This window comes from Gymnogyps californianus, chromosome 6 (genome assembly GCF_018139145.2).
Source record: "Gymnogyps californianus isolate 813 chromosome 6, ASM1813914v2, whole genome shotgun sequence".
Lineage (NCBI taxonomy): Eukaryota > Metazoa > Chordata > Aves > Accipitriformes > Cathartidae > Gymnogyps > Gymnogyps californianus.
In genome coordinates this window covers 22,732,401-22,756,313 of record NC_059476.1, presented here as the reverse complement: position 1 = coordinate 22,756,313, position 23,913 = coordinate 22,732,401, and the positions used below count along the sequence as shown (strand labels likewise).

At 42.5% G+C, this 23,913-nt stretch overlaps 1 long non-coding RNA gene across 1 annotated transcript in view; it reads left to right on the top strand.

Annotated features, from left to right (window-relative positions):
- Positions 1-1,715: 1,715 nt before the first annotated feature.
- The window catches only part of LOC127017539 (uncharacterized), a 184,286-nt gene continuing 162,088 nt past the window's right edge, over positions 1,716-23,913 (top strand). Inside the window, exon 1 of the long non-coding RNA XR_007766612.1 lies at positions 1,716-1,765. This is a non-coding gene — a long non-coding RNA (uncharacterized LOC127017539). The remainder of the gene's footprint in view (positions 1,766-23,913) is intronic.

Sequence of the window (23,913 nt, the reverse complement as noted above, 5' to 3'; positions counted from 1 at the left end):
AGCTAACTCAGCCAGAATTCAAGTATGAAGGCTTTCCCTAATTTAGAGGAATTTTAAGAACTGGAAAATCATGCTACATATCTAGCTATATTTGAACATGTCTCTGAATTTACATAATAAATGCCTGACTTTTGCAGTTGGCAGAACTAAAATATGGAGAGTCTCAGAACATGATTTAAGCACTCTGTCTTACTGCTATCTCTAATTTCTTTTGTTCGGATGTATTTCTTCTGTTCAGATGTAATGGGAAATATCTAACTATTTCTGTACTGGAAAGAGCTCAGGAGACTCGGGTTCTGATCCTGACCTCCCTCTGTCTTTAGGTATTATCCTCATTTCACAGATGGACAAAGTAAGGCAAGCAACATTTGACTTTTTTTTGCTGAAACACTTTGAGATCTGCTACTGATACATGTATTAAAAACCTACATACTTCTTATATAATTAAGTAGCTTTTCTTTAACATATCCAACCACTTCATCTCAGGCAGACTGAAAAGAGGAAATGTACTCAGCTGGGATAATGTACCTGCCTGCAGAGCATTCTGATTAAATTATACGCCATAAAATTATACTTGAGTAAATCATGTAATAAAAGTAATAATAGTTTTAAAAAAAGGATGCTGCCTTCAGGAGTTCCCTCGAGCTCCAGGCGATTTGTGTCTTTTGGATTCTGATGGCTGTTATTTCTGATATCTGGAAAATAATCCCTGGATGTGCATCCAGTTCCTTGTCTTCTTTTGATGCCCTGCTCTTGGAGGGTTCTGCTTTTTAGATTTGACTGGTACACAGAAGAAGAAGAAAAATGAGTTTGAAAAATTAGGGTTAGGAGATAAATTTGTTCTGAGCAGCAGTAAACAAAAGTTGCAGTATATCTGAGAACAGGCATGGCCTTCGAAGAAGTGCTTAGTAATTTCAATCAGATTTCCATAGTTACATATTAGTATAAACCACTGTAGCAAGTGCACAGTGGAGGGTGACTGTTGTTAAATAGAACTTGCCGTCTTCTGGTTTGGGCTGTATAGAAATTATCCTCTTCATACAGCACAGTCTGGTTAACCAGAAGGGTAAGTTTACTCCCGCTTGTATTTTACTGTACTACCGGTTGCTTCCCGTGGAATCAATTAATCCTGCAGTTTATAAGAGAAGAGCACTCATTTCCTTGAGGTAGCCCAGTTATTTTGCTTGTTGTCCAAGACCGAGTCCTTGACCCTGGTTTTTGGGCAGCAGGTGGACTGGTGGGTGTGAGAACCGTGGCAGAGCAGAGGAGCTGCTGAGGGGTGCTGCCGAAGAGCAGTGCAGCAGCGGAGCACTAGATGCCACTCTGAGGCCGCAGCAGGAGCTTTGCAACTCTGCAGCATGCCGGTGGAGAAGGCTAGGCGCCTTAGCTCCCGGAAAGCCCCGCGTGGGAGGGAGACAGGCCGTGCTCCTTGCATACCCCTCCGAGGACGCTAACAGAACAAAGAGCCAAAAGGTGAATCGGGGGCCACCGGTGGTGGATTCGGCCCCCAGGTGAGTCAGGGCCAACAGCAGGTGCTTCAGGTGGGAACCGAACTCCAGAGTTAGCAAATCATCTCCCAGCTTCAACGGCTTTGTGCACAGGTGTCCTCACTTCTGACCTGTTAGCCAGATGGGCTCAGAAGGAAGGAGGAAGAGCACGGTGAAAGGGCAGTTATAGCTCACTGGATGGGATTTCATGAGAGTTTAAGGATGATCTGAAGACCTGTGGCTCTTACAGCATTTCTGCTGGTACAGTCCCTCTGCAGGTAGGTCTATAAAAGTCTGTGATCAATAGACTGATGTGGTTAACAACCCCCTCCTTCACCGTTCCCATACATGTCCTAAACATTGTGGTATTGTACTGAGAACTAGACATCAAAACTGTCTATAATCTGACTAAACTAATAATGGGCATGAGTCACAAACCTCAGGATGGGTTTTGTGCAGCTGAGAAAATGCAGGAGTATCTGAAGAAAGGTTTGGCCTGTCAGGATAAAGGCTAGTTGTGGAATTTGGATTCAGATCAAGGCTGAAATGAGAACTGAAGTTTTGATGGGGCAACATCTTTTCTGGGAAGTGAGTCTGCTTTACTGAACAACTTGCAAGTGAGCACTTTCTGTGAATGACCCAGACTATACATCTTTTAAAAAATACTCTCTGTTCATACAATGTAGCGTTAGCAACATGAACATGTTGCTTCAAAATACTGAAGAAGCTTCCTGAATAGGGGTAGTGAAAGCAGAGAAAGACATATATACTTATATATATATCTCCTTTTATATGGAAGGATTTACCAATGCAACATCAGAGTTTTGTGTGGCTTGTAGTCCTCAGCCTTGAAGATGAATACATGTCAATCTGGAGGAAACAGGAAGGGATAAATCCTGGTAAAAATCCTAGTCATTGATGCATATTATTTCTCTTCAATTACTTGGTATTCCTACATAATCAGGAATAGTGTGCAATGCATTGCTAAGTGAGTTATGTTGGTCTCAAATAGCAGGCTTATAGAGAAAATAAAATCTTCGCTGCTATTAGCTACAGGAGTTTTTTAGGCAGGAATGGTAGAGGGTACATGTCTCACGGCTGAGTTTTTTGGAATGCTAACTTCCTGGGGACGCTAGCATTGCTTTGGTGGCCTGTAGTCTTGTGCAACCCTCCCATGTGAACTGTGATTGGATCCAACCTTGTTATGGTAGAGGTGTGTGGGGGGAATTTGACCTTAACAGAGTTAAGTACCCAAAAAGAATTGCTCTTGGCAAAGTGCAAGTATAATGCCTTGTCTGGCTGGTTTATTCTCTGTACCAATTGGTCTGTACAAAGAATAAGTATCTGTTACAGTAAATATCTGTTTGAGTTAGCTCAAATGGTAGAGGACTGTATTTTTGGTGCTGAAGTTCCTGTATTTGCTCCTTGCTGACTAGTTTAAACATCTGTTGTGTGGGGGTCGTAAACCTTACTAGTGAAACATAGCCAGCATGGGCTAGAAATTTTGCGGCAGTTCGGTAGCCTGGCAAAATGGTTTCTAGTAAAAAGTAACAGAAAGAAATATTCTGTCTCTCCTGCCACCGCCTACCTTCTGGAAAAATTACCTTCTAGCAGAGTGATTGTTCAGTAATGTATAGAAAGCTCATATGTATTTTTCTGTGTATCTGTGACTATGTGAAGGTATATTGTCCTATGGTTGTCTAACCCCACCGAGTAATCCACCTGGGGTCCCCTAGGTGTGTGAACTAAAGCCTGTGTATTTATCTAAGGCAGGATGTTGGGTCAGTTTCTGTTTTCCCTAACTTGAATTTAAATGCAGAAGTGACTACTTTGAAGTAGAGCATTCTCAGGTATTAAGGAAGGAGTTTGGTCTTTCATATTTAAATTACACTGCCATTGCACACACACTCTTTTATCCATGAAGCCACCAAAGTCCTAACCTGGAATTTCAAGGTTTTCTGTCGGCAACATCCATCTTCTGTGGCCCTCCTCATATTAGCATTGATCTACAGGGGAAACAGAGAACACGGCTCTGTTATTATATACCCGGCTGCAATTTCTGTTCTAGTGATTGAGTGTACATACAGAATTTTTGAAACATGGCCATTCTAACTTATTTTGTCTTCCTGTCAATAGCATGGCACTTGTCCAAATTATGGATCGATATCAGCTGATCTTTTTATGTTAAACTGTAATGAAGTTGCCTCTCTTATTGGAGATGTGATCTTGCTTCAGGCAATGCTTTTAACTGAGAACTTTTGGAATGGAAATGGGGGAGAGGGGAAACAGAAGCGGAGGAAAGACATGGGGAGGAACGAGCAAAAGCCAGGGGGGAGAACAGCAGCAGAAAAAGAAAGAGGTAGGAACAGAGGAAGAGGAGGACTGGGTTATGAAGAGAGCTGGCTTGTTAGGACTTGTACTAGCATGGGTAAGAACTGTTAGCCTCTACTCTGAAGTACTGTCAAAAAGCCAGTGGTGGACACTGGAAGTGAAAGCCTGGCTCTCTGGAAATTTCAGGCAACATTACCTTTAAATTCTATTTGTGGTTGCCTCACTCTGTTTCATACAGTTTGTGAAATCAAATAATTTAAAGAACAGAGGAAAAATGGGATGAGGCAAGGAGTGTGGAATAAGAGATGTAAAAGGGGATATTAGATCAGCCGTTCTTTCCCTTGCAGTGAAGCAGTACAGGATCATCTCTACAGTGACTTCTCCAGGTCTTTATCTAGCTCTGAAGAGTTTTATCAGTGTTGTGCACTAGCTGTAGCACAGAGTAGGTGAATGCCTATCATTTCATAGTGCTGCCCCTGCTTTTACTTTAATCTTGTTTCACTTTCTTGGACAAAATGTAGAGGGGAACTTTTGTAGTCCCATTTCTAGGGTAAAAGATTTGTGGAAGGAAGAGATGATGTGTCAGGCTTTTAGAAGAAGAGTTTGTGGAGGACTATATTAATCTTATTTTGTAGGGAAAAACAGTGAAGAGGGGAACTTGGTGGGTTTGGAACTGATAGTCAGTGGCTGAAGTGGCTCCTTTCTAGGAGCAAAGTGATGCTGATATTTTGGTGGGTTTTTTTGTGAGGCATTTAAGAATGAGTTGGTTTCTTTCATGGCCTTTCCCACAACTGCCTCTGAGCCACTCTCTGTTACATCTCAGTTTTGGTTGCTACGGATATGTGCAAGCTGGAGAACCCAGAAATGCTTCAGAGTCCAAGTGTGTCTCATTTGTGTCTTTGTCCCATATGGGAACGGAGGGATGAGGCCTGAGCATACACCAGTTCCCCCTAGTTTCTCTGCGGAGGCAGGCAGGCACACCAATAGGGAGGGAGCTGTGGGACACACCAGCCTGGTCCCCGAGCTGGCTGGCGGGAGGGTGGGGAGCGTGGGGGGCATTGCAGCAGGGACCCCTTGCTCAGAGTAAATGCAGCCAGTCTTGCGTTCTAGCTCTCCTCTCCAGAGTATGTGGAGTTCCCTGAAGGTATTCTTCCACTGGATCTCCCTTGGTCTGTAGTCCCAACTAGCAGAGCTTTACTTCTGCGTAATTGTATGTAAGAGGTTGTTAGTTTATTATGCAGTTTCTACCTTCTCTTCCTCTTACCTTAATCTTTTTCAGTCCTACAAAGCAGAGTAGGAAAAATAGCAAAACACATCTATACATGTATATCGCTTTTTATCTGCAAGAATCTTCTCTAATACTTTTTCCGTTTATTATCTCACCCTCCTCAGTTAGAAGAATATTTCACTGCTGTTTTGTCTTGGCACTTCCACAAATTGTTTGGTGAACGATGAAAGCACTATTAGAAAAAAAATTCTCAACCATCTTACCCTACGGTGCATTGATGTGAACAGAGTTTGCAATAAAAAGAGAGGGAATCTTTGCATGAAAGTAATTCTCAAACTGGAGTTATCCAAGAGCTCTGCTTAATTAGGGGTATTTTGTAGGAGGACTCACCTTCAGCCTGTTCTTCGTTCTCTTCCTCGTTTTTCATATTATGCTTTACCACCGTTTCTGCCGCGCCCCCCCCCTTCTTTTTTTTGTTCCCCCTTCTCCACCAGACTATGCCAGTTTATAGCTCTTTCTGATTCAGGAAGCTGTGCATGTACGTCTTTCTACATGTTATTATTACTCTTAGTTACTTTATGGGAGCATCTAGAATGACCCATACAAACACATAGTATTGGATTTGAGAAGCACATGACAAGATCTTCATAAGAATTTGAAATGATTGGGTAGGGCTGATAAAAAAACTGAGATAAGTAAGGGAAATTGAAGAACAAAGCAAATGGTTTGTTTACTGTCAGAGAACTGTAGCTGAGTTTGGAACTGAATTTATATTGCACAGTCTTGTATAGATACCTTTAATCCCAAGGATATGTCTTCCCTTCTCAGAGACTTAAGCAAAGAATACCTAAGCAAGACCTCTCCATTTCAGAATAATGCTAGAGTGAACAAAGAAAAAGTTATGACTGTGTGACTATGGTAGTCAAGATGCTTTTGAAGTTTCAGTCAGTCTTTGGTATCCAATTCAGTTTTAGTCTATTACACTATTGGGTCCCTGTGATTTAATTAGTTAATTTGTACACTTTTTTTTTTTATCCCTAAATGCTAAAGATTGGCTAGCTTATAACTTTGGGGGCAACTTTACAGTAGTTCCATGCCTCCAAGCCTATAATATCTAAATATGTCAAGAAACTTTCCTCGTTTTCAGGGCCTTATTAAGTGAGGGCAGTGTTATTCCAGTTCTGCAGATAAAGAACTGAGGCACAAAGACAATAATGGTATTTGTGGAGTGGTACAACAAAATTATGGCAAATCTGGATGGGAAATGCTTTTCTTGTTCTATGGAAAAAACTCTAAGTTCTGAGAAATTGTTCCTTCTTAAGCAACGATGAGAAATTAAAATTGTGAGCACTTTTTATGAACTACAATGAGAGAAAACCTCAAGCATTGGTTTGGCTCTGTGGAGAGAATTTAAGATTTTGATGATCTTAAACTGTCAAATGGAAATGAAGAGCTTCTCTTTAAAAAAAACTTAGTATTGGGAATAATTTTGAATATGAAAACTGGAGGTTTTCATACAAATTTAAAAATATTTTTCATCAAATGTTTTAATTAGTGTAGTTTGTCAAAAGTGGTTGCTCTCTGAAAAAAGTTTTGTTGTGCTGAATCTACATTTTCAGCCTGAAAAACATGTCAAAAAATCCAAGTAGCTATAGTTCCTGGCAAAGAAGGTATGGGGAAGCCACAGCTTTTGCAGCTAGGTCTCTTGCAACCTATATTACTGCTTTAATCACTTTAGTAATGTAGGGGGAAAAAATTAAGACTTATACCTAGCTTTTCAAAGAGTTTGATAATCTGTTGGTGTAAATCAGCATAGCTGCACTGAGGTCAGTGAGGTCTGGCTGACAATCTGCTCCTAACTGTGCCACCAAGCTGCATTTTTTTTTCTAAAACAAGACAAGCACAGAAATTATGTACAAGTTAATACATTGTACTGACAGGAGACAGTATTTTCCTCAAACCTGGGAAGGAAGGTGGAAGAGGCAAGAAGCAAAGCTGGAAGACGTGCAAAAAAACCCCCCCAAACCTCCACCCCAAACCCAACAAAGTAGTAACTTGCCCTCCCCACTAAAATATTGTTTTAGGAGACCCAACATCAGTCATGAAGCAGATGCTGGCAATGCTCCTGCTCAGCAGGAGACTATAAACATATGTCCCAAGTCCCACACTTTATGTGACTATTTACACAAGCGCAAAGTAAATGGAAGTGGTTATCCCTGTTAACTGGTACTGATCGGTACGCAGGCTTCACTTGCTTTGCTTCAGTGTCAGGGGTAGCAGGGTAGGAGGGAGCAAAGCTTAGAAGATTCAGCCCAAGGAAAACCAGGTGAATTATTGGATGTTGAAGTAGGATATTTCCAATAACTGATCTGTTGGTTTGCTTGCAACACCAAAAAAAGTGGAGGATGTGGAGCAAGCGCGAGGATAATTCTTTTAGTTTAAAACAAGCATTTTTTTTCTTAGGCCTGAAATGTTTACATTTAGTGTGGTTGGCTTTTTTAATTTAAAAAAAAAAAGCAAAATTGAACTAAATTTTAAGAAAGCATTACAGACTTGAGTTTAAAGGGGTATACATTTCATATTCAGCATATCAAACTGAATGATTTGGATTTTCAGAAAATGAATTTGTCTAGGCTGAAATAGATAGACAATTCTGAAAGAAATTTGCAGTCGATGTAAATCTGCATTTTAAGTACTTGCTTAATCATTCCATCTTAGACAAACAAATCTTTGTTCTACATCTTCTATGTTCTTATTTCTAAACTGTTTCATATACAGAATACTTGTCAGCTTGGACTATTATGCACAGACTGTTGAATAAGGACAGACTGTGAAACTAGAAAGGGGTAAATTCAGTTGTAGTCTAACTTTATGGATAGTAAGAGAGTTACACCACCAATGAATTTGCCCCACTACTTTGGAAATTGGAAGTCAGACTTAATAATGGGTATAAAAAGAAGAGGGGCAGTCATGACTGTGGCAACATTATGTGGGAGAATTGTGTGCATTACAAGGGAATAAAAATGATAGAATTGTAGTTCAGGGCCTTGTCTGTCTTCTATTAGCAAACAGGTTACCATAACTGGTTTAAATCCATTCCTGGCAAAATTCGATTGATTCCAGTGGATTTACACCAGGGATTAATTTAATCTTCAGTTTTCAAGCCCAGAAGGACTATTAGCTTCTATACTGTGGCCTGCTGCATCCCACAGGCTGCAGAATTTCACCTAGTTATTCAGGATCAAACCTAGTAACTGGTATGTTTTGAAAAAAGGCATCTTTCTGTGGCGAAAGGTGTCATGAAATGGAGGAAGTGCTGTTGGAAGTTTGCTGGAGTGATCAGTTGTTCTTTTTCTTGAACAAGGCTGAGACTTTTGTTCTGTTCCTAATTCTGTGGCAGGCAAACTTCCTCTCTGTGTCATTTCCCTGCCTATAGCTTGGAGATAGGATATTTAATCTCATCTGGAAATAAACTTAAAATCCACAGCAGAAGACTGATAAATGTGAGTAAAACATCACTCTGTGATTGTAGTCAGCTCTCTCCTCTATCCTTTTTGCCTTCTGCATTTCTCATTTTGCTTTTCCCATCCGTAGATCTCTGATATTTTCACTGAATGTAGTAAATGATGTGCTGACCTTCTCTGATTGTATCTACTAAAATTTTATCTACATTTTCTTAAATAAAAATACAAATTAAAGTAATTTTAGAGAAAATTGCATGCGTTCAAATAGAGAAAATACCAAGTTAGCCTTTCATTTGTTCATAATACAGCACTTCAGGAACGTGTTTTGTTGCTATTATTTACATAGCTGTGTAATGAGATAGGAGGTTCACAAGGTTTTTTTGTTCCATGTTACATTTCAGCTTTCTTTTAGTAATTACTGTAGCAAGTCTGTTGTCTGAGGCTCTCATAGCTGTGTCAGTTCAACTTTTGGGATAATCACGGCAATGATGAAGTTGGAATTCAGATTTTGTGTCTCAAAACACGATTTCAAGTACCCAGAGACAGTGGTATATAGGGCTTGTGTTATGTTTTTACCCAGGAGAGACTGTGGCCTGCAACCCAGGGACTTGGTTCTGGATTGTCTCCTGTTTCAAGCTGAACATTTGTAGCTCTCAGTGCCAGTATAAAACAGAACTGACTGATGTTTTCCTTGTTGATAAGTTTTAGGGACAGGGACTGACAGCTGGAGGCTCTGTAAAGAAAGGACCCGTAACCAAATGGACCCATGGGATATAGGCACTTCATTAGAGTTCAATATTATAGTGACAGGTACCTTAGAAGTGAGATCTAAAGATTAGATTATACGGCAAATGGAAACCCCAGTTTCCAAGTGTGATTTGCTGTCAGTGATGGTGTCGTGGGCATGAATGTCTTGAGCAATATATACATCACTGACAGGAAAGGCTCAGGAAGAGGGTGCAACCTCTCTGCTTCTTATCTTGGTTTGGCATTTTATTGGATGCTAGGATCAGTTTAGTCCCTGTTTCCACAAACAATATGAGCTCTTGCCTGCAGACTGCTTTACAAAGGGTTGGCCCCTCTCAAGCCCTACCAACAAGGGCTCTGTGGTTGCTCTTGCTCCCCTGTTATTTGCCAACTGAGATACACCACACGATCGCTGTTGTCTTTGCCTCTGTAGGTCTTAGAGATTGGTAACGGTTGCTATTTTCCCCATACCTTCTTGGTGCTTTTCCTGTTCCCTCTTCAGCTGATACTCCTAGATCCCCCTCTCCTGTTCCTGATGGTTTGGAAGGCTTGGTCCTGGGGGCTTGTCCTGCCTCTCCAGTGTTCCCCTTGCCTGGTGCTGCCCTGTTGCAGCCTTGGTCCCCAGGGGCTTGTGTGTCCTGCCGCTCCAGCGTTTGCCTTGCCTGGTGCAGCATTCAAGTGACACCTTAATAAAAAGCTTTCCTCCCTTATCTCCTCTCTGCTGCTGTGCCACTGGGCTGGGGATCGGGTTCCCATCTCTTTCACACGCACACCTGGTCATAAAACACTGGGTTTGTTTTTAACCTCAAACCAGGGAGCTTTAATTAAAGAGACAGTGACCTCTTTTATGAGTTTGCTCGCATAGGGTTTCAGGGCTATTGTCACATACAGCTCACATAACAGAGCACCATTGCACAAAGCTCCATTTACACATCCTTCCCCGGCTTTTTTCCTCTCCTCTTTTTGTTTTCCAAACGCAGAAGGAGGTTGTTTTCTTGTTTACCCCTAGGCAAAGTTGTCTCTCATGTTAGTAGCCTATGGCTAACAGTCTCTTTGAAGAGAACCTACCTTTCTTACTAACAACACATAGATGTCATTAGACTTGGAGAAATGTTATTCTTTAATCTATGCAGGAAATCATCTTCCTCTCCCTAAATTTGCTGGATATGAATGACTGGCTAAAACAGATCTCATCCTCTGCTCCATTCTCCTTAGCTAGTGCTCATACCTGTATAATGGAATTTGTGTGTTTCTTATGACAAATACTTCTCAGCATTCACTGTTGTATTTACCTGTATTCATTAATTTTCAGGTGCAATAAGTAGTCAATAGCAACAAATAGAATTTTTTATATATACTCAAGAATTATATGCGCAGGGACAGGCAGCAAAACTTGTCCACAGTTTTACACAGAATAGTTTACATGTAATTTACAGGAAAATTTTCACAAATACAGACACATGAATTCCCATGCACATATATTCAAAGATACACAAACAGAAAGACACACAGGACCATGTACTCAGACCAGAACTTATTTGAGGTATGCAGACTTCTGAAAAAGGCATTCATGCACAGAGGAGACACAGCTGGGACAGAGACAAGCAACCACATAATTGGTGGAATACAGAATCACACACAGAGCATACGCACACAGGAGAAAAAAAAATACAGGTGGAAGAGCGTAGGTGCCCCCAGAGAATGCCCTGTACATAGACCTTCTGAAGCAGGTACAAGGATAAGTCTGCAGGAAAACATATATGTAGAAACTTACATATGCCCAGTAACTCTGTAAGTCATCTATAAGTTACTGTGGACACATACAGCATGTTCAGGTGCTGGAGCTGTCACTGAATTGTGCAAGGTCTTTGCTTTCAATGGCATTGCTTTCAGTAAAAGCTCACTAATATGAAAAAAAATCACATGGTTTAGCTGCAAAGATTGTAGATATGAGAACACATGCCCTTACATATAGATATGTAGATCTATATTGATGCAAATACAGATATAATTTTTTTACTTAATATATTAATACAGATTTGCCTAGACACAAATATACCACACACACAGACCCTTAGACACACACAGATATCCCCACGTCTATGTTCATTGAGAGAGACTCACTCAATATCTGTGTATGTGTGTGTTGGGAGAGGGTCATAACCTCCTCCATTCTTCTCCTGAAGGGGTTTGGATAATGAAGGGAAAAGAAATGAGGCCTGGGGCTAATTTGTAGTGGCATTTCCTGGCCTCTCTTCTGCCAATGAAGCTCCGTTTCATCTTTAGCCTTATCAATTCTGCAGTCATGTGGCTTTCCGCTTGGACGCCTCTGTCTCTTCACCCTCCTCCCCAATCTCCGATGCTAATGGAAACTTCGTTAATGCCATTAATCTGCTGACCGGGACAAGTCAAAAACATATCCACACAATCTGAGCCAGGGCTGCAAGTGTCCTGGGGCTGCCAAACAGAGGCACCCCCTGTGTTCATTGCATTCCTGGAAGAACTTCATATTGATTTATTTCTTTCTTTCCTTCTCTGCTTTCTTCCTTGACGACATTGCATCCCTCAGAACAGGCACCAAGTAGATGGCCTTTTCTTCCTGATCCCTCATAATGATATTTCTGCGAGAATCCTCTCCCTACCCTTTCCCTAGTTGCAGTGCTAGTGCCTTCTTTCAGTGCCCCCTCATGGCAGCCTTTTTTTTTTTTATGCTGTCTTTGGTGACAGACTTGTTACTGGTATTTTTTTTCCTCATGCCTAGTAGAATTTCATAACTAACCAAATGTTATGAGAACTTGCCTGAACTGGGCTAAAATAAAAAGCATTGCACTCTACCTTGATATTAGCTGACAGGATACAGGAAAGTGTTTCATTATCCAACCACTGTTGTTTATTGATTGTGCAGTTGCCACCAGTTCTGTCCTTGAAGGGCTGTGTTGTTGGGATGTCCTGTCCTCTCAAATGTTCTGAGCTCACCTAAATCACTTTTGGGGAGCGAGGACATATCATTGCTTTGCATTTTACTAGTATGCTGGGTTTTGTAATGCTTCACCATTGCCTTCTATCGAGTATCATTTTCGGTAATGTACCATTCTCTTAGCTATGACTTCAACTTTCCCTGCCAGTGCAGCACACCTGCAGAAACTCGCAGCTCTGAGCGATGACTCACTGCCTCCTTACGCCATAGTATTGTCCAGTGGCTGAGCATGTGGAAGTTCCACATGTCAGGATTATGCTGGCTGAGGTCTCACTGAGAAGAGAAAATAGACTGTTTGATACTTGTTTTAGGAGAAATTTTCCATGATAATCAGAGTTCATAGCCAGCTCTTGAGAATGTCAGGATGTTGAGTGATCTGTATTTGATCTAGGAATCTTTGTATACATAAATGAAATAGTGACAGTGGAGGAAGAAAAGACAGCTAGGAAAGGCATGCCATCAGAGTTGTGACATATGGATATGTTTAGAAAAAAAGCATCAAATTGATGAAAACAAGGAGAGAAGTTGGCAGTTCAGCTTGAGCTTTGATGATGTCAGGCTAAATCTGGAATGATATGGGCCATGACAGAAGGCTGAGCCTTAGTTGCCACCTTCACACAGACATCACAGTAAAAAGGGATTGTTTTACAAGGAGAGAAAACAAAGCAGTTTCAAGTTCTTCAGTCCTGGCAGGGGTTGAAGTCAAAAGTTCATCCTTGTGTAGTTTTGGGTACAGAGAATGCATGTCACTTCCCACCAGCCAAGAGATGCTCCACTGAACAGAGCATCTTCCTCATCCAGCCAGTTTTGGGATGAGACATAGTTTTTCATCTTCAGGGAAGATGAATGCATTGCACTATCTGATATAGAAGGATTCACGCTGATTGGTACCATGCTTGGTTCTCATGCATCACTGAATGAGAGGGGAGGGGAAAAAAAGGAAGAGTGTGTGTTACATCTTGGTATGAAAGAAAAAAGGCAGCTGGGATACTCAGTGCCCCAAAATTCCTAGTTAGATGGGTGGGACAGTATCTGTAAACCTAAGACCGGCACCTGCCGGGGCACTTTCAGAGCCCCAGTGAAAGCGGAGAACAAAAATCAGCTCATACAAGAACACTCTTTTTGGTTTAGCTGTTAGGTTTGCCTTCCCTTATTCATATCCTGTGACTGGGGATTTGAGATGGAAAAGTGCTTGGGGGAAAGAAAATAAAGTGCTCATAGTGAAGAGAAGTCTAGTGTCCTGGTAGATGCTGATAGGAGACTTTTAGTGTCTTTTTACTGACCATGCCTTAAGGAAGCTATGAGTACCTAAGTGAATTTCTTATCTGGCATAGCATAGGAATAATACACAGCCTGTGATGTTGCAGTGGTTATCATGCGCTAATCCTGGAATCTGTACCACGTGCATGGAGGGAACGATTGTGCCACATCGTCCTGTCATAAGTCCGTTGCTAGGAAAAAGATCTTCAAGGGAGTGAGTAGTTTGTGTGCACCAAGCTGCTCCATTCCAGGGGGCACCTTAATATAGAAGCAGAAGCACCAGGCAGCCAAGCCCTATCCTAAATATAACACTGTCCTGTCCAGTGACCTTGGCAAGTCATTTCATGTCTCTGTCTAGACTTTTCCTGTTTAGTCCACTCATATCACAAACTTCTTAAGAAGTGTTTCTTCCCATGCGTGTATCCAGCAAGGGAGATGGTCCTCATCTTGGCTAAAGTCTCTCAATACTACAGTAACACAACAACCTATGCCTCCGTATGGCAGGAATTGTGCATTAGACTGAGAAGTAAAAGGTGCTTTGGGCTTCTGACTGGTGCCAAGAAATAAATGAATTCAGCAAAGCCTGCATTAGCTACCTTGGGTACTGGGAGCATCCCGGCTGTGGCAGCATAGAGCCTGTCGAGGTTAAATTTGGATCATGTCATGATGCAGCCTTCATGCTGGGAAAGAAGTTTAAAATGTCAGTGCTGTATGTCTTTGGACAATCCTTATTTGAATGCCACTGCTATGCACAAAACTTCTGCTGCCCACTGGTTGTTAAGCTCTGACCCATCTTTTGCTCAGTCTTTTCTAACTGCTAGCCTCATAGGAGCTGTCATACTGCTTTGCAGATTCTGCCCAGCTTCCATTTTGCCACGGAAAATGTTCCAAAAGAGGTGGTGAATGCAGTTTTTCAGTGAAACAGTATTTTGTTGCAGTCATGATGCTCTAAGGATATGGAGTAGATAAAGTTTGTAGGTTGAAATAATGTCAATATATCCATTGGTCTAAAAAACAGGCTTTTTTCTACCTTGTCCTGTTTTCTTTATTACAAGATTTTTTTTTTTTTTAAATGAAGTCTGTGGGGTGGTAGTCAGGCAATGTAGCTTTTGTTTCTGGTTCTGTTACAAATGTACATTTTAATCATGGGAAATCATACTCTGTCTTTGCATTACCCAAATGTAAAGTGAGGAAGACAACAATTTCTTCTCACATCCTTTTCTGTCTCATCTAATGTCGACTTGCCCAGCACAGTCTCCCTTTCTAGTCAGTGAGCCACAGCCTGGGTTGATGAGCTGCTCTTGTCTCGGTTAGGCCTTTTTGTGCAGGCTGTGTGGGCTTCTGGGTTTCGATCCAAAGGCTGGAAACCCACCCATATTTAAACATCTCTTTAGCTTATCTTTTAACCGCATATGTGTAGTACTTGGTGCGTTGTGATGTTGGTATGCTTCTGTAGCACTGAGGGATAAACAAAACATAGTATTGTAGCGCGCTCTCCTTTCTGTCTACCTTTATAGTACTACTATCTTTGCTTTCCTCTTACTATAAATTTGCTTTCATTCTACTGATTAAGTGTCCTGTGAGTAATCCTTAAGCTTTCCTGGGGGTAAAAACCAGTATTTTGATGAGTACAGCTGTTTCTTGTGGTAACTGCAGCAAAGAGCTGAAGGCTTTGTTGCTCTAAATTCAACAATGATGTAACAAAATGTAGGGAGTGGCCTTGCCTGGAAACATTTGGGCCAGATCATGGCAACTGAAAATTGATGTGACTCATCACAAAATGTAGTACATTTTTTGATGCAGAGGGAAGAAAATTAGAAATTCTCACAAACACAAATGAATCTATGTTTTAAAATCCTTGCAGTCAGCAAGGGAAGAAACTTCTTTGCTTTAATGAAAGTACAATAAAAAGTAATACTTGCAGAGTTTATTTAATTCAAAGATGCCAGGCTCATTAGACAACCGATGATAGAACATGATTCCGCCTCTGATTAGTATGGAAGAATCAAGTTTACCGCTTTCGAAATGTAGTCACCTCTAGGATGGGACGTTGGAGATGTTTAACTTAAAAAATCCCCACAAACCATGGCGGCAAATTAGGACAGGAAAAATAGAAGAGAAGGGATACAACAGAGGGAAAGAGTCATGATCCTTACAACCCTTGCCAAAAAGAACAGTCTTGTGAAGTCTTGCAACAAAAACGTTGCAAGAACCTCTGGTTTACAGTCTTAGTGGAAAGTCATGAAGTCCTGCAGCATGGTGCCTCCTACCACCAACTGGAGACACCAGCTCACTGCTTTAGCAGCACTGCTGTACACAGCACAGCTCTTTGGAGGACTACGAAGCAGTGAGCCAGCCAGTCCTGCTTCACTTATGAGAACTGACAGGATCACAGCACAAATGACTCCAAACCACTCTGCTTGGCCTGTAGGTGCTTAAATGGGGGCAAAATCTTGCCCTCTGTTTTCCCAGAAAGGTAATAGGTGAATGCCATTGACTTGAAAGGGAACAGGTTTATGCTGTTTTTGCAGTAGGTGCAAGGGAGTGGTGGTCCTTGTTTCTAAGAACTTGCAAAAGCTGTTTAGTTTCATGTAAGAAAGCTGACCAAATCGGGTACTGAGTGCTTAAAGCTGCAGTAGAAATCTTTAAGCTGAAAAGCCTATAGTCCAAACTGTTGGTTTGGAATCTGATTCATGAAGCCATGGTAGGCAATCTGCACCTACTGCTTGGTATCCCCTTCAACTGCAACATTCACCAACTCATCAGTTCTTGTGTCTGTGCTGGAATGAAAGAATACAGTTTGAGAGCTATCAGTCTATTAGTCCAAATTCTTGGGAACTCCTAATTTAAACAGGCAAAGGAGGTGGTGTTAAATGTGTTTTACAGAGTGTATAAATGTCCTGATTAGATCACAACTCATGGTTGATTTTTTTCTGCCTCACACATGAACTCATCTACTCATGAAACTTCAACTGATATCCTCTTCAGAGGCACATCTCTTGTAGGTGGGCCTGAAGAGAATTTATGAAAAGAAATGTTTCTTTGCAGTACTGAAAGAAGACCTGTAAGAGAAGCTGGAGGTTGGCACTGTAGCAACTGCTGCTCTAGGGTACTGTTCTGGGCTTCAGTGCTAACAAGGAACAAACACGTTTTTCTTTATTTTTTTCTTTTTTCTCCTTATACCACAGCTGAGGGGATGGCACCTTCTCTATTCTGCTAAACTCCATCTAGATTGAGTTGCTGAAAGCCATTGTGGTTTGTAGTTTGGTTGCCTATATGAAATAAATGTGCTCATCTCAGCCAGTTTCCTCAGACAGCCCTATGGGTGACAATAATGGTAATTTAGTTGTTTATTTCAGGTTCTGAAGTGGGGTCATGAAGGAGGGTTTGTCCTATTGCTGCTCTTATTTTATGATCTCTTTAAAGGACAGAGGAGGATCAGGACTTGGGATAAAGTGCTAAGACTGACCTCGATGTCCAGAGCTCCAGCCTGACCTTAAATCCACACAGAGGACAGTTACCAGACACTTTGTGACGTGAGTCTAGGCTCCACTTTTCATCTGACAGAGCAGCAGTTTAGGAATCGGCACTCTGTTTGCCCTACTTACCCTGGTACTAGCTTCTAACACAGGAAAGCTGTTGGCACGGGCACCAGACTGTCACTTTTGTGCCCAAGGGAGGAAAGAGAGGAGTCCTTACCCCATCTTCCTTTTCAGACAGTCTCCAGGAGTTTTGGAAGGAGCTTTTTACAAGCCCTCTTCTATTGTTGGCCAGGAGACAAAGGACGGAGGAGCTGGATTTAAGCATAATGACGTGAGCTCTTCCATGCAGAAAAACCCAGCTGAGAGACCCCCCCTGCTCCACACACACACAAAAAAAGGAAGAAAGGGGGAGAAAATCTTTGAAAATAACTAATTAAAGTTGTTTTAGCCTCTCTCTCTCCCCTCCGAGGGCGCCTAATCTCACAGGGGGCAGAGGGGGAGAGGGGCAAGAGGAACAATGAGAACCATCCCCCCCTTCTCTACACCCCACCTCCCGGTCTCTGAGGTTTTAAAACAAGAGGCCACTTTAAGTTAATGAGCTATCAGCTGACTGGGAGAAGTCTCTAATGAAGCCTGATGTTCACACATTCCCCGGCTTGCTGAATAGGCCTCTCCCAACCCCATAACTGTCAGAAAGTTTCATTCATAAAATCCGCATGCTGGGGGTGGCGGTGATGGGGGCAGGGAGGGAGCTGGGTGGAGGTGGAAGCGAGGGAGCGTGGGGTGGCGGTCTCCATATGGAGCGGTCAGCCCCAGAGGCCAAATAGGAACATGCGTGGCTGGGACTGGCAGGCTGGAGGATCCCAGGGACCAGACTCCACTCTCCATTGTCTGGCTAGTAATTAGGAAGATCCTCCAAATGGTTCTGGAGGACATTGAAGTCTGTGGGGATAATTAGTGAAGATTTGGAGGATGTTCCAGCTGTTATGTCACCAGCTTTGCTAGGGCCACAGGGACAGGTGATGGTGGGATGAAGCCTAGGAGTCATTCTGGGGCTTTGCTGTGTGGGCCATGCTTTGCTGAGCATCATGTGTCCTGGCAGGACTTTAGGAGCTGTGTTTGTGGGGGTCATTGGGGGAAGGAGAGCGGGAACACAGGGAAAATTCTGGAGGAGAAGGTCTAACACTGGGGGAGGAAGGAAAAGTCATGTTTACTTTAACATAAATAAACTTAGTGGTGGTGATGTGTGCTGGAGCTAATTCTCCTTGGATAGTGCACATGCTCTTGGCAAGAGCAGAGAGGAAAGATGCAGATGCAGGGTTAAAAACTGTTTTCCTCCAGGGGCTGGACTATGGTTTGAGCTGTGAATCAGCATTGTAATCAACAGTAATCAAAGACCACTGTATTATTGTGGCCTGCAAGTTTTGACATAAGACACTTCCAGGTCTTTCCTGAAGTTCTGAGCAGCAATGTCAAGCCTAGATTTCTTTTGGGAGTTGTTGGATCTAATGGCCTGCGCACAGGAATAAGATCTTAGAGCACTGGACTTCTATCTCTTTCTTTGAAACTTGCTTGTCAGGTGTATTTGTTTAATCAGTTACAAAAAAAATAAGGCTATACAACTCAAGGCAGGAAATGCACTGAAGATGATGGGGCCCCCTTTTGGTCCCTTCCCAATCCCCAAGTCAGTATGCTGCAGCAGGACCAGGGCATAATTGTTAAGTGTCACTTAAATTTCAGTTGTGCTGAAAGGCACAGTTAAATGAGAGACAGTCTCTGCCTTGGGGAGCTTACAGTGTAAATACATGGTTCAGATTGAGTGGAAAAACCCACTTAAGAGTCTCATTCAAAAACCACTGAAATAATAGTAGGATGTCTGTTAACTCTGATGAGCTTTGAAACATGATCATCTGCCTGCTATTACACAGGGTGTCTGAATCCAGGGCTCTGAAGTCAAATCCTATCCAGGACATAACTACAAGGTCAACTTTGTTCACACATTTCTTGTGTATACTATAAAGAGAAAGAGATGGGATTCTCCAAACTATGTTGAGAAATTAGTGGTGAACATTCTTGACACACAGGACAGAATGTGCAGGGGGCATAGGTGGCATTAAGAGCATTGAATTCTGTGAAAAGATGAATATGTTGGGGAAGCAGCTGCCTTTAGAGGTTTCTATGGACTGGAGTACTAAAATGAGTCATGAGTCAATGCCATAATATTTCATTCAATAAAACCTCTGGCTTCCCATCTATTTTGTCCTATCATTGAAATTTCACTAGAGTAGTATGGGGAACTGTGTGGTTCTTCGCATATGGCAGAGGCAGTGCTGGAGAGGCTATAACTGGGATTTGACAGTAAACTGCAAAGGCTGTGGTGTGGTTGTGGAATCAGGAAACGTCTTTCCTCTAACTGCTTTTATAGGAATTTTAATTTTCCCTTCCTTAAACTTGGTAGCTCAGTTTCTGAGTTTCGTTGCATTGTAACAGTACCTGAGCACTTCATCATCTTTATTTGCTGCTATTCCCATTTCAGAGATGGGGAAACAAAACACAAAGTTTAGGGGCAGAATCCACAAAAGAGCTTAGACCTTGCACTGCTTGGTTTCCAGGCAGCTTGTTTGCAGTGAAATTCAGACATCTGAGTTAAATACGGGCACATATAGATGTAAGGAGCCAGTACATGGAAATGGGGAGCTGTGTAAGCTGGTGGGCGAGAAGCGCTGAGGAGCAGGGTGGGGTGTGTAGTCTGGCAGTTAGGCACTTGCCTCTTGCCTGGAGATAGAGATACCTGTCTTTACATGAGGTTCATAGCTGTGAATATCTCCTTGTTTAGGTCTGCTCTCCCTGTATGAATACAGGACTCAAAACTGGATGCAGGCCATAAATGCTAGGCTGTTGAATTTTTCCATGGTGAGCCTTAAGTTGCTTCTGGTGAAGATCTTCCATTTTTTATAAATAATCAAATATTCTGGACGAGAAAGCAGTAGACTTGCATTGTAGGCCAAAGGCTGTAGCAGTTGCTGGTCTGAAGGGAAGGCAAACTCGCAGAAGAGGAGAAATCTCTGATGAATAGCTAGCTATTTACACGCTATATAGCAGATAATGGACTCTACATTTGGTCATCTCGCCTCTTGCATGTGCTGAGCAAGGAGCGAGCATCTTGAGAATGAAGGCATGTTCAGTTCTACCCGTATCTCACTGAACACCAGTTCACATGCATTTTGAGTTGGGCCTGAGGCTGTCTATTTTTTGTTGTTGTGGTGCCATTCATTGGATTAGATGTTGACTAGTTCTCCAGCTTGGCTTTTCTCCTGCTCTGGCTTTTCTTGCTCTGGTTCAGGAATGCTGCAGTAACCAGATCTACCTCAGGTGAAGTCTGGATGGTCTCTACTTTTGTTGGCTTGGATTATTTTATTTGTTCTTTAGCTCTCTGTCACTATTTCCTATCATCGGTATTTCTTCGGTGGCTAGTGTACAAATTGCTGACAGAGAAGAGGCAAATTCAATATTATTAGATCTCTGCTCATGCCAACTCTTGCCCTTTCAGCACTGGCTTGCCTCTCGGTAGTACCACTGCTCACCCCTGACATTCCCTTGCCTTTTATTAATAGTCTCTTCCCCCCTCAGCAATACATTGCTCTTACTGGAATTAAGTTTTTCTGGCAAATCCCATAACAATTTTGTGGAGTGCTGGTTTTCTGTCACTGCTGCTTATATTTATTTAGCAGCTGGAGGATGGCTGGGCTCTCTGTGGTTGAAGGGCCCTCCTGCATGCTTTAGACTCACTTGGATGCTCTCAGGCTGATCTAAGGGCTCTCCAACAAGGAGCCACCAACATGCCTCTCAGGACGTTAGGGAAACATCTGCTGAAGGGTTTGTTCCAATCAGGTCAGAGACTTGCTCACAAATTGGTAAAGGAGGAGGGGAGCAAACAGACAGTGAGCAGGTCCAGATACAGGGTAAGCTCCGCATCTTGTGCTGCATCATGGGTTGTGTTTCCTCTGTACATGAGCCAAGAGGGACCACTTGCTTTACCAGCCTCTCATGTGAGCACTCAACCGACACAAGAGGCTCTGCTTCTTTCCCCTTGGGGGGATGCTGGAGGCAAGAGCTCTCAAGGGCTAAAGAAAACAAAACAATGTTTGCTTAGCTGGAGAGCTGAGTGTGCCCTGCGTAAATTGTACCAGGGCCTAAAAGTGCTTCAGAAATGAAGTGCCTCTGAAATTGGCTCCACAAGATAAATGTAAGGCAGGATGATGCCATTTCCCCAGCTGATGGGGTGTCCCATTGACTCATTTAAGGGTCAGATTTTGGCTACTCTGGGCCTCAGCTCTGGGAAAAATGACAGGAAGGAAAAAGTTTTCCCAAGGAAGAAGAGTTTCTCCCATGATTCTGTCAGTCCTGCACCTTGTGCACAGCCAACGAAAGGTTAACCTGTGAGTCCCACGCACAGGACAAGGGCTCTACTTGTGGGAAGAGGGAACAGGAAAAGGGTGTTCTGAGAGCTTTCCATTGGCATGATACAGCAACCCATGGATGAGAGAGGGGGTCGGATACATTCTTGGCTCCCAGTGGCCAGATCCAAAGGTTTGGAGGAGTGAAAGGTACTTGCCAAATCCTGGGATGTGTTTCAGGTGGGACAGAGAATAATCCATGTTTCTGTGGCCCCTTGGTGTGTTACAGATTTTTTTTTTTTCTCTCTGGGCTTGACCCATGAAGAATACAGGTCCTCTTTCTAATTCTAGGTATCCTTGGTTCAGTCTAGGTACCCTTGGTGTGTAGGCCAAGCTGGCATATTTCCAATGTAGTTATTGAAGATGTAGTACCCAGCCTCACATGTATTTTGTACTCTGCAGAAACCAAAATGATGAAAATACAATGTTCCTAGTACAGTAGGATCAAAAGACTGCTTCTTGCCACATACAGACCTCCTGTAGCTTTTGTTTCTGTGACTGGATGACTGACTGCAATTTATCATCTATGTACACAGAAGTGCCTCATCATACACAGGTGGATTTCACTTCCAGCATACAGCTCATCGCAGCAGTCGGTTCCCAGACCTCTTTCCCCTCTATAGGCATCTTGGTGATGTTCTGGATTTCTAGGAGTACCTTATTTCTCATCATATATGTTTTTTCAGGTGAACTTGAAATGTATCCATGCTGGCTGTTGATTATTGGCATCCTGAGTTATTAGTGATCCTTACAGAAATGGGGATATCAGACTAAGCGGTTCTCTGTTTGTGGTCTCATTCCTCCCTGATAGTAGGCCTGATACTGCAGTAGAAGCTCAGTTCTGTCATGTAGGAAAGCACATTATCGCACCTCAGTGTTAAATCAATCATCTGATGTTTCCAGCAACTGAATTTGCTGGGCGGGGGATGTCATAAAAATTATTAGGCTGAAAAAAAAAACCCAAACCTCTTTTCTATCCAAACCTCTTTTTTGTGTGTATTTTTGAAGCCTGCAGTGGATTTTCTGGACTCATGATATGAGTTTTTATTATGTGGTGCATTAGAGCCCTTGTGAAAAATAAAACATGTGATGTGGAAAGTCTCTAGTAAAGAGTGACTCAGGAAAAGGAAAACAAAACCCTTCAGTCTAACGAAAGAACAGTCTGTGTGAAAGTAGCTTGGTATTTAATTGGAAATTGCCGTCAGTCTGCAGATGAACAGCCTTGCTGGCATCTGCAGGTGGGTGTTTTGCTTATGCTTTACAGTTCTCCTTCCTGCTTGTGCTTGTGAATGTGTTCTGCCTGTCAGGTCAGAGATGCAGAGATGGCTGCGATTTGTGGCTGTTCTTATTCCAGAACTATCAGCAGTTCCCAATATCACATAAATGAGTGTTGTAAAAGTGTGTTAGTAAGAAACAGACCCTGCAAAAATAGCTTACAGTCCAAATGAGTGTGACAGCCCTTGTTTTAGAGATGGAGAGAGCCTTTAGAGGTCGTTAGAGATCAAGCGATGTGACCAAGATCATGCAGGGCCTTTTGCACTCTAAATTATATCTGGGACTTCTACCTCACAGGTTCAGAGCTCACGAGGGCATTTTAATAGAGAATTTTTAGGAGACGCACTGACATACATTCATTCAAGGTAAACGTGATCTGCCATCTTGGGCCCAACCCCAGATTTGCTTTCATCAAGTCTAATTATGATAATGGTTCATTTAACCTCTCTGCCTCCCCCTAACTTCCGCTTTAAAGCAAAGGCACTGGCTGAGAAACCTTGGACTGCACAGTTCCATTTTTAGCTCTGTCTGACTCATTTAATGATGTGATCAGGTTAGTTTGTCCTTGACTCAGTTTCCCCACTGTTAAAATGGGACTAATAACACTGTCCTGCTTTTTGAGGAAGGGTTATGAAGATAAATTAGTTTTGGCCGGAGAAGAGTCCTGCAGGGCTAGCAGAATTAGGAGGAGACAAGCGCGTTCTCTGTTGCATTATCTATCACTTATGTTTCTCACAGCCCTCCTTGACTTTTACTGACTATGTATTCTTTCTCCTCTTGCAAATCACCAACGTGTATATTGATCAGCAGTATCTCTTGCACAGACTACAGGGCCGTCTCTCCATCAACTTCTTTGCCCTCTCAGAGGCAGATGGTTTTACAGGGGTGTGAGCAAAATCCTGGCCCCACCAATGTCAACAAAGCCAGGATCTCGTCCCTGGTTTTCCACCACGTGAGTGCTTCCTCTTCTGTACAAAGGCTGGCTATGGGGTGGCTACTGCTGTCTTTTTCTGGGGCTGCTCTAAGGAAGAACAATCCCCTCCGAAAAATGCCGAGATGGTTTCAGAGGCAGACAAACTGATGAGGAGTGAAGGGATGGTTGGAGAGGGAAAAGCCAGCCCCACAACAATCTGACTTCTTCTAGAGAGGGTTAAGTACTAAATGCCTCTTACTGGGTCACTTAATGATGGATGGTAGTTAGTGGG